The sequence below is a fragment of the Apium graveolens genome, chromosome 4 (assembly GCF_009905375.1).
Source record: "Apium graveolens cultivar Ventura chromosome 4, ASM990537v1, whole genome shotgun sequence".
NCBI lineage: Eukaryota > Viridiplantae > Streptophyta > Magnoliopsida > Apiales > Apiaceae > Apium > Apium graveolens.
In genome coordinates, this window is record NC_133650.1 from 71,896,657 (window position 1) to 71,909,644 (window position 12,988).

General features: G+C 38.7%; 1 non-coding gene across 1 annotated transcript; it reads right to left on the bottom strand.

The window, feature by feature from the left end:
* Positions 1-1,600: 1,600 nt before the first annotated feature.
* Positions 1,601-1,707, bottom strand: LOC141722616 (small nucleolar RNA R71). The gene has a single exon (XR_012575627.1). It is a non-coding gene; the product is annotated as a small nucleolar RNA R71 (small nucleolar RNA).
* Positions 1,708-12,988: the final 11,281 nt, after the last annotated feature.

The window sequence follows — 12,988 nt, forward strand, 5'->3', positions numbered from 1 at the left end:
ATTCATTTCTTTGTCCGGTTATCACTGAATCTCGTTGATCGTTTGGTTAAATACCTTAATGGTTTTATTGATAAAATCTTCTTGGTATTTTTAATACCTAAATTAATTCTCCTTTATAATCCTTGAATTTAAAATCCTTCATCTTAATATTAATTTCTTAAATCCCTTAATGTCTGGTGGAAATCTCGGGGAAAAATAAAAGTGCTCGTTTTCGAAATCCGACGGCTTTTACATACACTTATTTTCTTTATGGAATACTAATACGATCTTAGAATTTCCATAACAGTACTCCTATATATCGTGGTCTGATAATTTTTCTTAATCAGCATTGTCAGCAAACGTTACTATTCATCCGGGTTTCAAAAATTTCCAAAAATTGGGGTTATTACATGTATTGTATGAATGATTAGTGGGTAACTCTAACCGTTTTACTTGCCCTGTGTAATCATAATGAATAACTTGCGCTTAAATCGTTATGTTGTCAAATTCTGTAGACATATAGGGTCTCAACATAATTGATGCCTATTCAACTTCTATCTTAATTGTGGATGTTTGGTAAAATGGTACTTGTGCAACGAAAGTTGCCTTTTATCAGTTTCGTGTTGTTCGATTAATATCATCACTGTTACATGATAAGGGTAATAACAATAACTATTGAATGAAGTAGTAATGAAGTTATGATCTCATGTGTGTTTAATATTGTTAATTCAAGTGTCATTTAAGTGTTCTATTCTCGTAGTTAATTTTAGTTAATAACTAGTTAATCAACCTTAAGTGTTATTGTCTTGACATTGAGAATTAATCATACATTGGTGAGTGAGTGTTAATTAAATATAATTAGTCTGAGTCTTTGTGGGAACGAACTAGAAATAATTCTATATTACGTGCGAACACGTATACTTGCGTGAATTATTAGCGCATGCTTTGTGCCTAACAAGTTTTTGGCGCCGCTGCCGGGGACTCGGTGTTAATATGTTTAGTTTATGTACTTTCCATCAGTGGTCATTAGGACTCATTGATTAAGACTTGTTACTTATTGTTTTTGGTTGTGTTTCAGGTACTCTAGGGAGCATTTATGCAAACACGTTCTCGCACTCGCAAGAGGACTCTAGATACGGCTGAGGAGACAGACTTAGCTCTTGATATTCCGGAGAAGATAGATTTTGAAGATTCGGATAAAGAGAGTGAGCGAAAAGAACCGGTAATCATGGGTGATCGTATAGTTCCAGCAGATCCAACTCTTATGGACTTTTATCGGCCTAAAATTGATGACATTCAGTCAAGCATCCTTCATCCGGCTATTCAAGCTAATACTTTTGAAATCAAGCCGGGCACTATTCAGATGGTGCAGAATTCTGTTTCTTTCGGAGGTGCTGCGACTGAAGATCCTAAAATGCATATCAGGAATTTTGTCGAGATTTGTAGTACTTTCAAATATAATGGTGTTATTGATGAGGCTATCAAGCTGAGGCTTTTCTCATTCTCTCTGAGGGATAAAGCTAAGGACTGGTTACATTATGAACCAGCTGGGTCCATCACTACTTGGGAAGATCTTGCGCAAAAGTTTCTGGTGAAGTTTTATCCAATGGCCAAGACTGCAGCTATGAGGAGTGCTCTTACTCAGTTTGCGCTGCAACCAACTGAATCTATGTGTGAAGCTTGGGAACGCTATAAGGAGATGTTGAGAAAATGTCCACATCATGGTATGTCTGACTGCATGGTGATCACTGGGTTCTACAATGGTTTGGGGGCCCAATCTCGGCCCATGCTCGATGCAGCAGCTGGAGGCGCCTTGTGGGCCAAAAGCTATAATGAAGCCTATAATCTTATTGAAACTATGGCTGCAAATGAGCATCAAAACCCAACTAAAAGGATGATGCATGGGAAAGTAGCAGGTATACTGGAAGTTGATGCAGCTACAACTATTGCAGTGCAGCTCTAAGCACTATCTATGAAGGTCGATTCTTTGGCCAACTATGGAGTCAATCATATAGCTTTGGTCTGTAAGCTTTGTGCAGGCTCTCATGCTACGGATCAGTGTTCTCTTGTTAATGAATCTGTTCAGTATGTGAACAATTATCAGCGACCGCAGCAGCCTATGCCAGCTACTTATCATCCTAATAACAGAAATCATCCCAACTTCAGCTGGAGCAATACTCAGAATACTGTTCAGCAACCATATCAGCAAGGTGTAAGTAAACAGTTTAATCCACCTGGATTCCCGCAACCTCAGAAATATGCTCAAAGGCAATCATATCCTCAACAGGGAGGTGCTGCTCCACCTTCTAGTGCTAATTTCGAGGAGCTAAAGCTGTTGTGCAAAAATCAGGTTGTTTCTATCAAGACCTTGGAGAATCAAATCGGTCAAATAGCCAATGCCATGCTCAATTGTCAACCTGGCACACTTCCCAGCGATACTGAAGTGCCAGGCAGGATGGAAGCTAAAGTGCAAGTCAAAGCTATTACCTTAAGGTCTGGAAAAGTTGCTGATGTTGAACAAGCAAAAGATGGATAAGCTGAAGTTGTAGATGAAGAAGAAAAGCAAAATGAGAAAGAGGCGGAACCAAGGAAGACTACTGTTGAACACACTCTTCCTGAGGGTAATACAGGGGAGAAACAACTCTATCCTCCACCACCTTTTCCTAAGAGATTGCAAAAATAAAAGCTGGATAAGCAATTTGGTAAGTTTCTGGAGGTGTTAAAGAAACTTCACATCAACATACCCTTTGCTGAGGCTCTGGAGCAAATGCCTAGTTTTGCGAAATTCATGAAGGGTATTCTTTCAAGGAAGGTGAAACTGGATGATCTTGATACCGTTGCTCTAATGGAAGAGTGTAGTGTTGTGCTGCAACAAAAATTACCTTCAAAGCTTAAAGATCCAGGTAGCTTCACCATTCCTTGCACCATTGGCAAGTTGTCCTTCAACAAGTGCCTTTGCGATTTAGGAGCAAGCATCAATCTGATGTCGTTGTCTATCTTCAAAAAGCTGAATTTGCCTGATCCAAAGCCCACATATATGTCTCTACAATTGGATGATCGTTCTATTACATACCCACGAGGCATCGTGGAAGACGTGTTAGTAAAGGTGGATAAACTCATATTTCCTGTAGACTCTGTCATTCTGGATTTCGAGGAAGATAAGAAGATTCCCATAATCTTGGGAAGACTTTTCTTGGCTACATGCCGTACCTTGATAGATGTGCAAAAAGGTGAAGTTACTATGAGGGTGCAAGATCAGGATGTGACATTCAATGTATTCAATGCAATGAAATTCCTTACACAAGATGAAGAGTGCTTCAAGGTGGATTTGACTGATTCTGCGGTAACTTCAGAACTTGATCATGTGCTAAGGTCTGATGCCTTAGAAAAAGCCTTAGTCGGGGAATTTGACAGTGAAGATGAGGAAGGCAATGAGCAATTACAATATCTAAATGCTTCTCCTTGGAGGCGAAAGATAGACATGCCATTTGAATCTCTTGGTACTACTGATCTCAAGAATGCTGAGGGAAAGCTCAAACCATCTATTTAGGAAGCACATACTTTGGAGCTTAAACCATTGCCTGAACATCTGAGGTATGCTTTTTTAGGTGATGCATCTACTTTTCCTGTTATTATTGCACCTGACCTTTCAGGTAGTGATGAGGACAAGCTCTTAAGGATCTTGAGAGAATTCAAATCGGCCATCAGATGGACTATCGCAGATATAAAAGGGATCAGCCCTTCGTATTGCATGCATAAAATTCTGCTAGAGGAAGGTAGCAAGCCGACTGTTGAGCAACAGCGAAGACTTTATCCTATCATGAAAGAAGTGGTGAAAAAAGAAATTCTGAAGTGGCTGGATGTAGGAATCATATATCCTATTTCTGACAGTTCCTGGGTGAGCCCCGTGCAATGTGTACCTAAGAAAGGAGGTATTACTGTGGTAGCAAATGAGAATAACGAGCTCATCCCCACTCGAACAGTCATAGGATGGAGGGTATGTATGGACTACAGAAAGTTGAACAAAGCGACAAGGAAAGATCACTTCCCGCTTCCATTTATCGATCAGATGCTTGATAGGTTGGCTGGTCATGAGTATTATTGTCTTCTGGATGGCTATTCGGGTTACAATCAGATTTGTATTGCACCAGAAGATCAAGAAAAGACTACTTTCACTTGTCCATTTGGCACGTTTGCTTTTTGCAGAGTTTCTTTCGGCTTATATGGTGCACCTGCCACTTTTCAGAGATGCATGATGGCTATATTCTCTGATATGATTGGAAATAATGTCAAAGTGTTCATGGACGACTTCTCCATCTTTGGACATTCGTTTGATGAATGTTTGCATAATCTTCGTTTGGTGCTTAAAAGGTGTGTAGAAACTAATTTGGTGCTCAATTGGGAAAAATATCATTTCATGGTGCAACAGGGCATCATTCTTGGGCATACAGTCTCTAGCAAAGGCCTTGAGGTGGATAAAGCCAAGGTGGGAGTCATTGAAAATCTGCCGCCACCTATTTCTGTGAAAGGAATCCGTAGTTTTCTTGGTCATGACGGTTTTTATCGGCGTTTCATGAAGGACTTCTCTAAGATATTTAAGCCGTTGTGCAACTTGCTCGAGAAAGATGCGCCTTTCAAATTTGATGATGAATGCTTGGCGGCATTCGAGACTCTCAAGAAGAGTTTGATAACTGCACCAGTTATTACGGCACCTGATTGGACAGAACCTTTTGAGAGATGTGCGATGCAAGTGATTATACAGTGGGAGAAGTTCTTGGGTAGCGCAAGAATAAATATCTTTCATGTGGTCTACTATGCTAGTAAGACGCTTAATGGAGCTCAAATGAACTACACCACTACTGAGAAGGAGCTCTTGGCTATAGTCTTTGGTTTCGAAAAAATTTGATCTTATCTACTCGGGACAAAGGTGACATTATTCACTGATCACGCTGCCATTCGCTATCTGGTCTCAAAGAAGGATTCGAAACCTAGACTTATTCGTTGGGTGCTCTTGCTACAGGAATTTGAGCTAGAGATCAAGGATCGAAAAGGTACTGAAAATCAAGTTGCTGACCATCTCTCTAGATTGGAAAATCCCGATTTTACTTCACATGATAAGACATTGATCAATGAATCTTTTCCGGATGAGTAGTTGTTCGCAGTTCAGGAGGAAGAGCCATGGTTCGCAGACATTAGTAATTATCTTGTCAGCAATATAATACCTCCTAATATGAATGCAATTCAAAAGAAGAAGTTTCTGCATGAGGTGAAGTGGTACATGTGGGATGAACCATATTTGTTTAGACAAGGAGCTGACCAGATTATCAGGAGATGTATCCCATTATGTGATACGGAGGGGATATTACAAGACTGTCATTCCACAGTTTATGGTGGACATTATGGTGGTGAAAAGACAGCAGCTCATATTCTTCAAGCAGGTTTTTTCTGGCCTACGGTGTTTAAGGATGCACATCAGTTCATTTTAAGGTGTGATCGTTGCCAAAGAGTTGGGAATCTTACTAGAAAGGATGATATGCCTTTAAATGTGATGCTTGAAGTTGAGGTCTTCGATGTTTGGGGAATCGATTACATGGGACCATTTATCTCATCCTGCAATAATCAGTACATCTTGCTGGCACTCGATTATGTCTTGAAATGGGTAGAAGTCAAGGCTCTACCGACAAATGATGCAAAGGTAGTGTTGAGTTTTCTTCATAAGCAGATATTCACAAGGTTTGGAATGCCACGAGTGATCATAAGTGATGAGGGCTGGCATTTCAGCAATCGTAAGTTCACTTCTATGATGCAGCGCTACAATGTGAATCATCGTATTGCTACTACCTATCATCCCCAAACTAATGGTCAAGCTGAAGTGTCTAATAGAGAGATTAAGTGCATTCTAGAGAAAGTTGTTTGTCCGTCAAGAAAAGATTGGTCTTTAAAGCTTGATGAAGCTGTTTTGGCCTATAGAACAGCATACAAGACTCCACTTGGGATGTCCCCGTTTCAACTTGTCTATGGTAAGTGATGTCATTTACCTGCGGAGCTTGAGTATAAGGCTTATTGGGCATTGAAGAAGTTAAACCTTGATCTAGATGCAGATGGGAAGAAGCGAATGCTTCAGTTAAATGAACTTGATGAATTTCGACTTCAAGCTTACGAGAACAACAAAATGTACAAGAAAAAAGTAAAAAGGTGGCACGACAGGAAGCTATCTCTTAAGTCATTCGTGTCGGGGCAATAAGTTCTTTTATTCAACTCTCGTCTCCAACTTTTTCTTGGAAAGTGGAAATCAAGGTGGTTTAGACCATTTATCGTCAAAACTGTGTTTCCACATGGAGCGGTGGAGATTTTTTAGAACGATCTGGGCCAAGCATTCAAGGTTAATGGTCAGAGATTGAAGCACTATTATGGGGACATGGAAAACCGGGAAGTGGTTAGCGCCGTTTTATTGTCAACTTAATCAAACTACTCTACGTCAAGGTAATAACGTAAAAGAAGCGCTTCTTGGGAGGCAACCCAAGATTTGAGACTATAGGAACCTTTAGAAGTTAGTACTATATCCAAAAACCCAAAAAAATCAGAAAAAACAAAGGCAGAATTTTTTTTTCCAGAAACCTCCCAAGCGCCCGCCTGGGATCTGGGGCGGCCGCTTGGATCCCGACTGCCAGAATTTTTTTTCCAGCCTTATAAAAAAATAAACAGAAAAAAACACAAAAATAAAATACCACAGCCATAACCCTATTAACCCACAAATTTCCTCCTATAAACAAGCCACAAACCCCACTCCTACTCTAATTCTAAACCAAAATCCTACCCTATATATACACACAACCTCTCCATATACACTCTCATATACTTTCAACTTAAAAACTCTCTCCTACACATAAAACACAAATCTCAAACACTTTTTCTCAGTTTCAATGGCCCCTAAGAGATCTCAAACTGTTGATAGCAGCAGCACCATTCCTACTGCTAATTCTTCGAGGGGTACTGCTGCGAGACCCCGATTGGTGGACAGGGCTGCTGAGGAGGAATATGCTTGGCTTCTGACGAAGCCGATTATAAAGGAGAGGGGTTTTTTCCATCGAGGAGGGATGGTGAGTTATTGATGATGATTGCAGAGAAAGGGTGGATTGTTTTTTGTGAGTCACCGGAGGCGGTCAAGATGAGTGTGGTTCACGAGTTTTATGCGAACGCCAAGGCCGATAAGAAAGGGTACAATGTTGTTAGGGGGCTTACGGTTGATTACCAGCCCGAGACGATTCGCCGTGTTATTGGCAGTGACGAAGGAAGCCCCAGGAGGAGAATTGGAACGAGAAGACCCCCGAGGATTTTGACTCGGATTTGATTATAGCTACTCTATGTCAGCCGGGCACGGTGTGGAATTTTAAGACGGGATCTAACGAATATCGTTCTTTTTCGGCTGTTGTAATGAACAGGTATGCCCGTGCATGGAATGCCTTTATTTGTGCTAATATTTTGCCTTCTTCGCATGAACATAAGGTTACAGTTGAGAGAGCTAGATTGTTGTCGAGGATTTTGAATGAGGAGTATTATGTGGACCTTGGTGAGTTCATCTACCAAGGGATTTTGAAGTTTTTGAGGGGGAGGTCGCATAGCAACATCCCTTATGCCTCTATCGTCATGAAGCTGTGCAAGGCAGTTGGAGTCCACTAGCCTTCTTATGAGCATCTACAGATGTCGGCCGCTCCTATTGATTCATCAACGCTGAATGCGATACAGGAGTGGACGGATGGAGAGCTCGAGGAGCATGGTTTGGGATATCATCTCCCAGGGGGACGTCCAGTAGCTGGTGCTATAATGGCTAGGCCCAGTCAGGCTCATGGTGAGGCAGGTTCTTCTAGAGCCCAGGGAGGTGATGGTTCAGGGATGGCTGATGCCCAGTACAGGAGGCTTTCCAGGAGGATGGATGCGATGTACGAGTCGCAGAGTAGGTTTGCACAGGAGCTCACCCTAGCACTTGGGACTGCTTTCAGAGGCCTTGGAGCTGACATCCAGTGGCCTGTTTTTGGTGAGGACTCTGCTTATCTGCCTCCTGACATTCCACCCTCTGAGGGTGATGATGATGATTTCTCTGAGTAGGTATACCTTGTGTTCCTTTCTATTACCTTCATTGGGGACAGTGAAGATTTTAAGTTTGGGGTTAGTAGTTAAGGAACATATTTGTGTGTGTGTCATGTAGTTGCATATTCATGATAGTTTAGTTCATATAGTTGTATATTTTTTTCCATATAGTTTTTTTATTTCATAGCTTTATTTATCGTGTCATTTAGCTCATGCATATACCATGATCCCTTTTGTGTTGCTTTACTAATTGATATATGATATTGATGCGAGTGTAGTGATAGCGATAGAGTGATGTTGAATCTTGTTAGGTTGACATGCATGCTAGAAACCCTTATAATTTCACTAAGTCTTAGAGTATGCTTAAGGACTAGATTGTTGTCATGGTTTGATGGTTTTGGAGGTTAATCTATTGATTATGCTTAGAATGTATGATAGGCTCTTAATGATAAAAGGCATGAAAAGATAAAATTGGAGTGAAAAGTGGAATTCATTGCTAGTCGTGGCTAGGCGTCAAATGGCTAGTAGCTGGCTCATATTATATGCGAGTAGTCTAGGGTTGAGCAAGATGGAGTGAAACGCACTTGCTCAGAAATTAGAAAAAAAAGAAAAAAAAAGAAAAGAAAAAAATATGGTTTAATGCATAATTGATCACGAGTGAGCTCTTTTGTATTCGATTTATTAAGTTCTTAGGGGACTTTGTGCCTAGTGACCTAAGGCTTTTATTGTCTGGGATCCGCTAACCTAACGCTCGTTAAATGGATGCCATTGCATAAGTCTTTTGTGGACCTCACTCATTGCACGATCAAATAAGCATTTGTTTATTTTTTTAAATAAAAGCATAATTCCGTAATAAGCTCTAGTGATATTGAAGTGTTATAAGTCATTTTGTGTCTAGAGTTTATTCTTCGTATAATCATGTGATTGCCTTGAGGATAATTGAGTTATGATAGTTGATCTAATTTTGAAGCATATTTGTTAAGCATTCGCACACATTCATGTGTTGGTTGGTTTAGTCATTGCGAGGGGGATCGCTGCATTTCATATAGTTTGCATTCATGCATGTTTTTATTTTGTTTTTGAGTCTGTGAGGCTTGAGGACAAGCATCGATTTAAGTTTGGGGGTGTGATAAGTGGCATTTTATACCACTTAGAACGTCTTATAATGGCTTGAATTGATGTCTTGAATTCAAGTATTTTGTGTATTTGATGTGTTTTTCTAGTGTTTTTGCATTTCAAGGTATAAATTGCGTATGTAGGAAGAATTCATCATAAAAAGCCTAGGGAAGTACTTGGAATCGGTTGCGTGGAGTTGTGCGAAGAAATCAGCAAAATCAGGACCAGAAAGAAGAATTTTCCAGAAGCATGCCAAGCGCCCGCCTGGGATCTGGGGCGATCGCTTGGGAGCTGAGGCGCCCGCCTGCAGATCTGGGGCGGCCGCCTGGGGTCGATAAATTAAATTCTAATTTTATAATTCATGTTCTACTGGACTTCTGAGATGGCTGATTCTTGTGGACGTCTATATAAGTAATATTCAGAGACGTTTCACTATAAGAGGTAACAAGCAAGAAGTATCAATCAAGCAAGGAGCAAGGAGAGAAGATTAAAAAGACCATTTTAGCACACCGCAACGAAGAAGAGGAAGTGTACGTTATCTTGTGATTCTTTTATTCGTTGTAACAGTGGATGCTAGTTTTCTTTACTTTGAACCTTAATACTCTTGTGACGTACTCTGGTTTTAATAAGTATTTTATTAGTTTATATTGTCGTGTTATTATCATGTTTTTGTATGAACCTATGGTTACGATGAGTTTTATCATGGGCTAATCGTGATCATGGGATCGTAGCGGATTTACTATGGATTTTTTTAGTTAATTGTTTAATAACTATTGAATGAAGTAGTAATGAAGTTATGATCTCATGTGTGTTTAATATTGTTAATTCCAGTGTTATTTAAGTGTTCTATTCTCGTAGTTAATTGTAGTTATTAATTAGTTAATCAACCTTAAGTGTTATTCTCTTGACATTGAGAAGTAAATATACATTGGTGAGTGAGTGTTAATTAAATATAATTAGTCTAAGTCTCTGTTGGAACGAACTAGAAATCATTATATATTACTTGCGAACGCGTATACTTGCTTGAATTATTAGCACATGCTTTGTTCCTAACAAACACTGATACAGGGGAGCTTCACATGGAAATGATAACACAAGTGCAGGGGGAATCAGGAAATGAGACTGAACCGCAAAAGGATGTAAAATGGTAAAATGGATAAAAGATCATACACCTGATCTTATCATTGGAGATCCTAAGGCTGGAGTCCAAACTAAAAGTGCAACTTAACAGGAATGTCTTTATCATAACTTTCTTTCTAAATAGGAACCAAAGAAAGTTGAAGATGCACTCAAGGATGCTAACCGAATTCAAGCTATACAGAAAGAGTTGAATGAGTTTGAAAGGAATGAAGTTTGGAAACTGGTTCAAGGCCAAAGAACAAATCAGTTATTGGCACAAAATAGGTTTTTAGGAACAAGACAAATTCAGATGGCACAATAATCAGGAAAAAAGCTAAACTTGTTGCAAAGGGCTATTCACAACAAGAAGACATTTATTATGATGAGACATTTACTCATGTGAGAAGAGTGGAAGCTATTCAGATTTTATTAGCATATGTTGCACATAAGAAGTTCAAAGTATTTTAGATGGATGTTAAGAGTGCCTTTCTGAATGGAGAGTTAGAATAAGAAGTATATGTTTAGTAACCACCTGGCTTCATTGATCCCAGATTTCCTGATCATATGTACAGACTTGACAAAGCTTTATATGGACTCAAACAAGAACCAAGGGCCTGTTATGAAACACTTGATAAATTTCTGATTGAAAGTGGTTTAAGAAGAGGTACTATTGACAAAACCTTATTTTACAGATATAAAGGTAGTGATCTATTTTTGGTGTAAATTTACGTTGATGATATTATCTTTGGGTCTACTAACAACAAGTTGTGCAAGAAATTTTTAGATCTTATGAAGTCAAGGTACCAAATGAGTATGATGGGAGAGTTGAGTTACTTTCTTGGCATGCAAGTTACAGAAACTTATGAGGGAATTTTCATTAATCAGTCTAAGTATACGAAAAATCTATTGACTAGGTTCAATATGCAAGAATTTACAATAGTTGTAACTCTAATGGCCACTGCTATAAAGTTAGATCCAGACCAAGGTAAAGAAATTGATGGCATTGCTTACCGAGGTATGATTGGTCCATTGATTTATCTAACTGCTAGTAGACCAGATATTATGTATGCAGCCTTCTTATGTGCAATATTGAAGGCCAAACACAGGGAACCTCATTTGATTGCTGTAAAGAGAATTCTGAGATACTTAAAAGGGACTCAATATCTTTGCTTATGGTATACAAGAGAATCAAATTTCAGTCCAATTGTCTATTTTGATGCAGATTTTGCTGGATGCAAAATTGACAGAAAGAGTACCTCGGGTGGCTGTCAGTATTTGGGTGGTAGATTGGTTACTTGGCAAAGCAAGAAACAGAAATCAATATCTATATCTATAACTGAAGTTGAATATATTACGACTAGCAGTTGTTCTGCTCAGAATCTTTGGATGAAAAATCAATTATTGGAATATGGATTGCCTTATTTAAAGATTCCTATCTTTTGTGACAGACAAAGCGCCATAGCAATGACAGGTAATCCAGTACAATACTCACTCACTAAATATATCAGTATTAGTATCATTCTATCAGGGAGCATGTCATGGAAGGAACAATTGAGCTTCACTTTGTTCAACTCATCAACAAGTAGCTGATATCTTTACCAAGCCCTTACCAGAAGCAAAGTTTGGAAAGTAACTCCATAAGCTTGGGATGGTTAGCTATGAGAAGAATTGATTTGTCATATACTAACTTTTTTAGTCAGATCTTGACAAATTAAATCTTGATGATGTAGTCAAATCCTGATATTGGTTGTGAATATGTTATGATTTTTTTTTCAATTATTTTCCTGATTCATACTTGATTTAAATTGAGTATATTTGAGAATTATTCTTGTACATCATTAAAGATTTGTTAGTAATTTGGATATTTGTGATAGCATAACTGCTAGTTTTTGTCACACCCTAAACATTTACAAAAGATAATATACGAGTAATTATATTAGTTAACAAAAGGAAGTAAATATATCTTAATCCAAGATCTTTAGAGTTTAGGGTTTGGAACAGCCCAACACTATTAACTATTACAACCTGATTCCAATATCGAGTCCTCACACACAAAATCACTAACTAACTGAGCTCGAACATACGAATCAGCATCACAAGTCTTACGCATTGTCTTCTTGAAGTAGTGAGCCAAATGCTTAACAAGCGCTATAATATACATAAACAAGAATAATACATTAACAATGGAATTGAAAGATTCAACAATATTGTATCAAGAGATAAACTCTAAGGATGATGGCACCTTTTATTGTAATAAAACCATTCAAAACCATTTCCTTATCAAAAACCATTTTATGATGCTACGGATTACAGCCGGTGATCAGCCGCTAAGTAATCCTGAACCTCGCTGGGTTCTAGAACATTAATGGGATCCCTAGGAAACCTTTAAGCCTACAAATTAAGAGCGGAAAGGACTTGCGTCTCAGTCCAGATCCACTAATTAAAGAAAATATTTGTCCCCCTTTGGGACTGAAAATCTACTTTTTAACTTTTTCATTTTTTAAAAAAATTTATTTGATGTCAGGTGACGGTTAAACTATTAAATAATGAACATCTTTATCAAGGGTTCTAGATCAACTTTAAAGCCATGATAAACTAGACTGATACCTTATCAAATAGAATTGCAAAGTATCTATTCACAAAGAATCTGACAATGAGGTTTCATAGGGTTGTTGGATTGTATAAA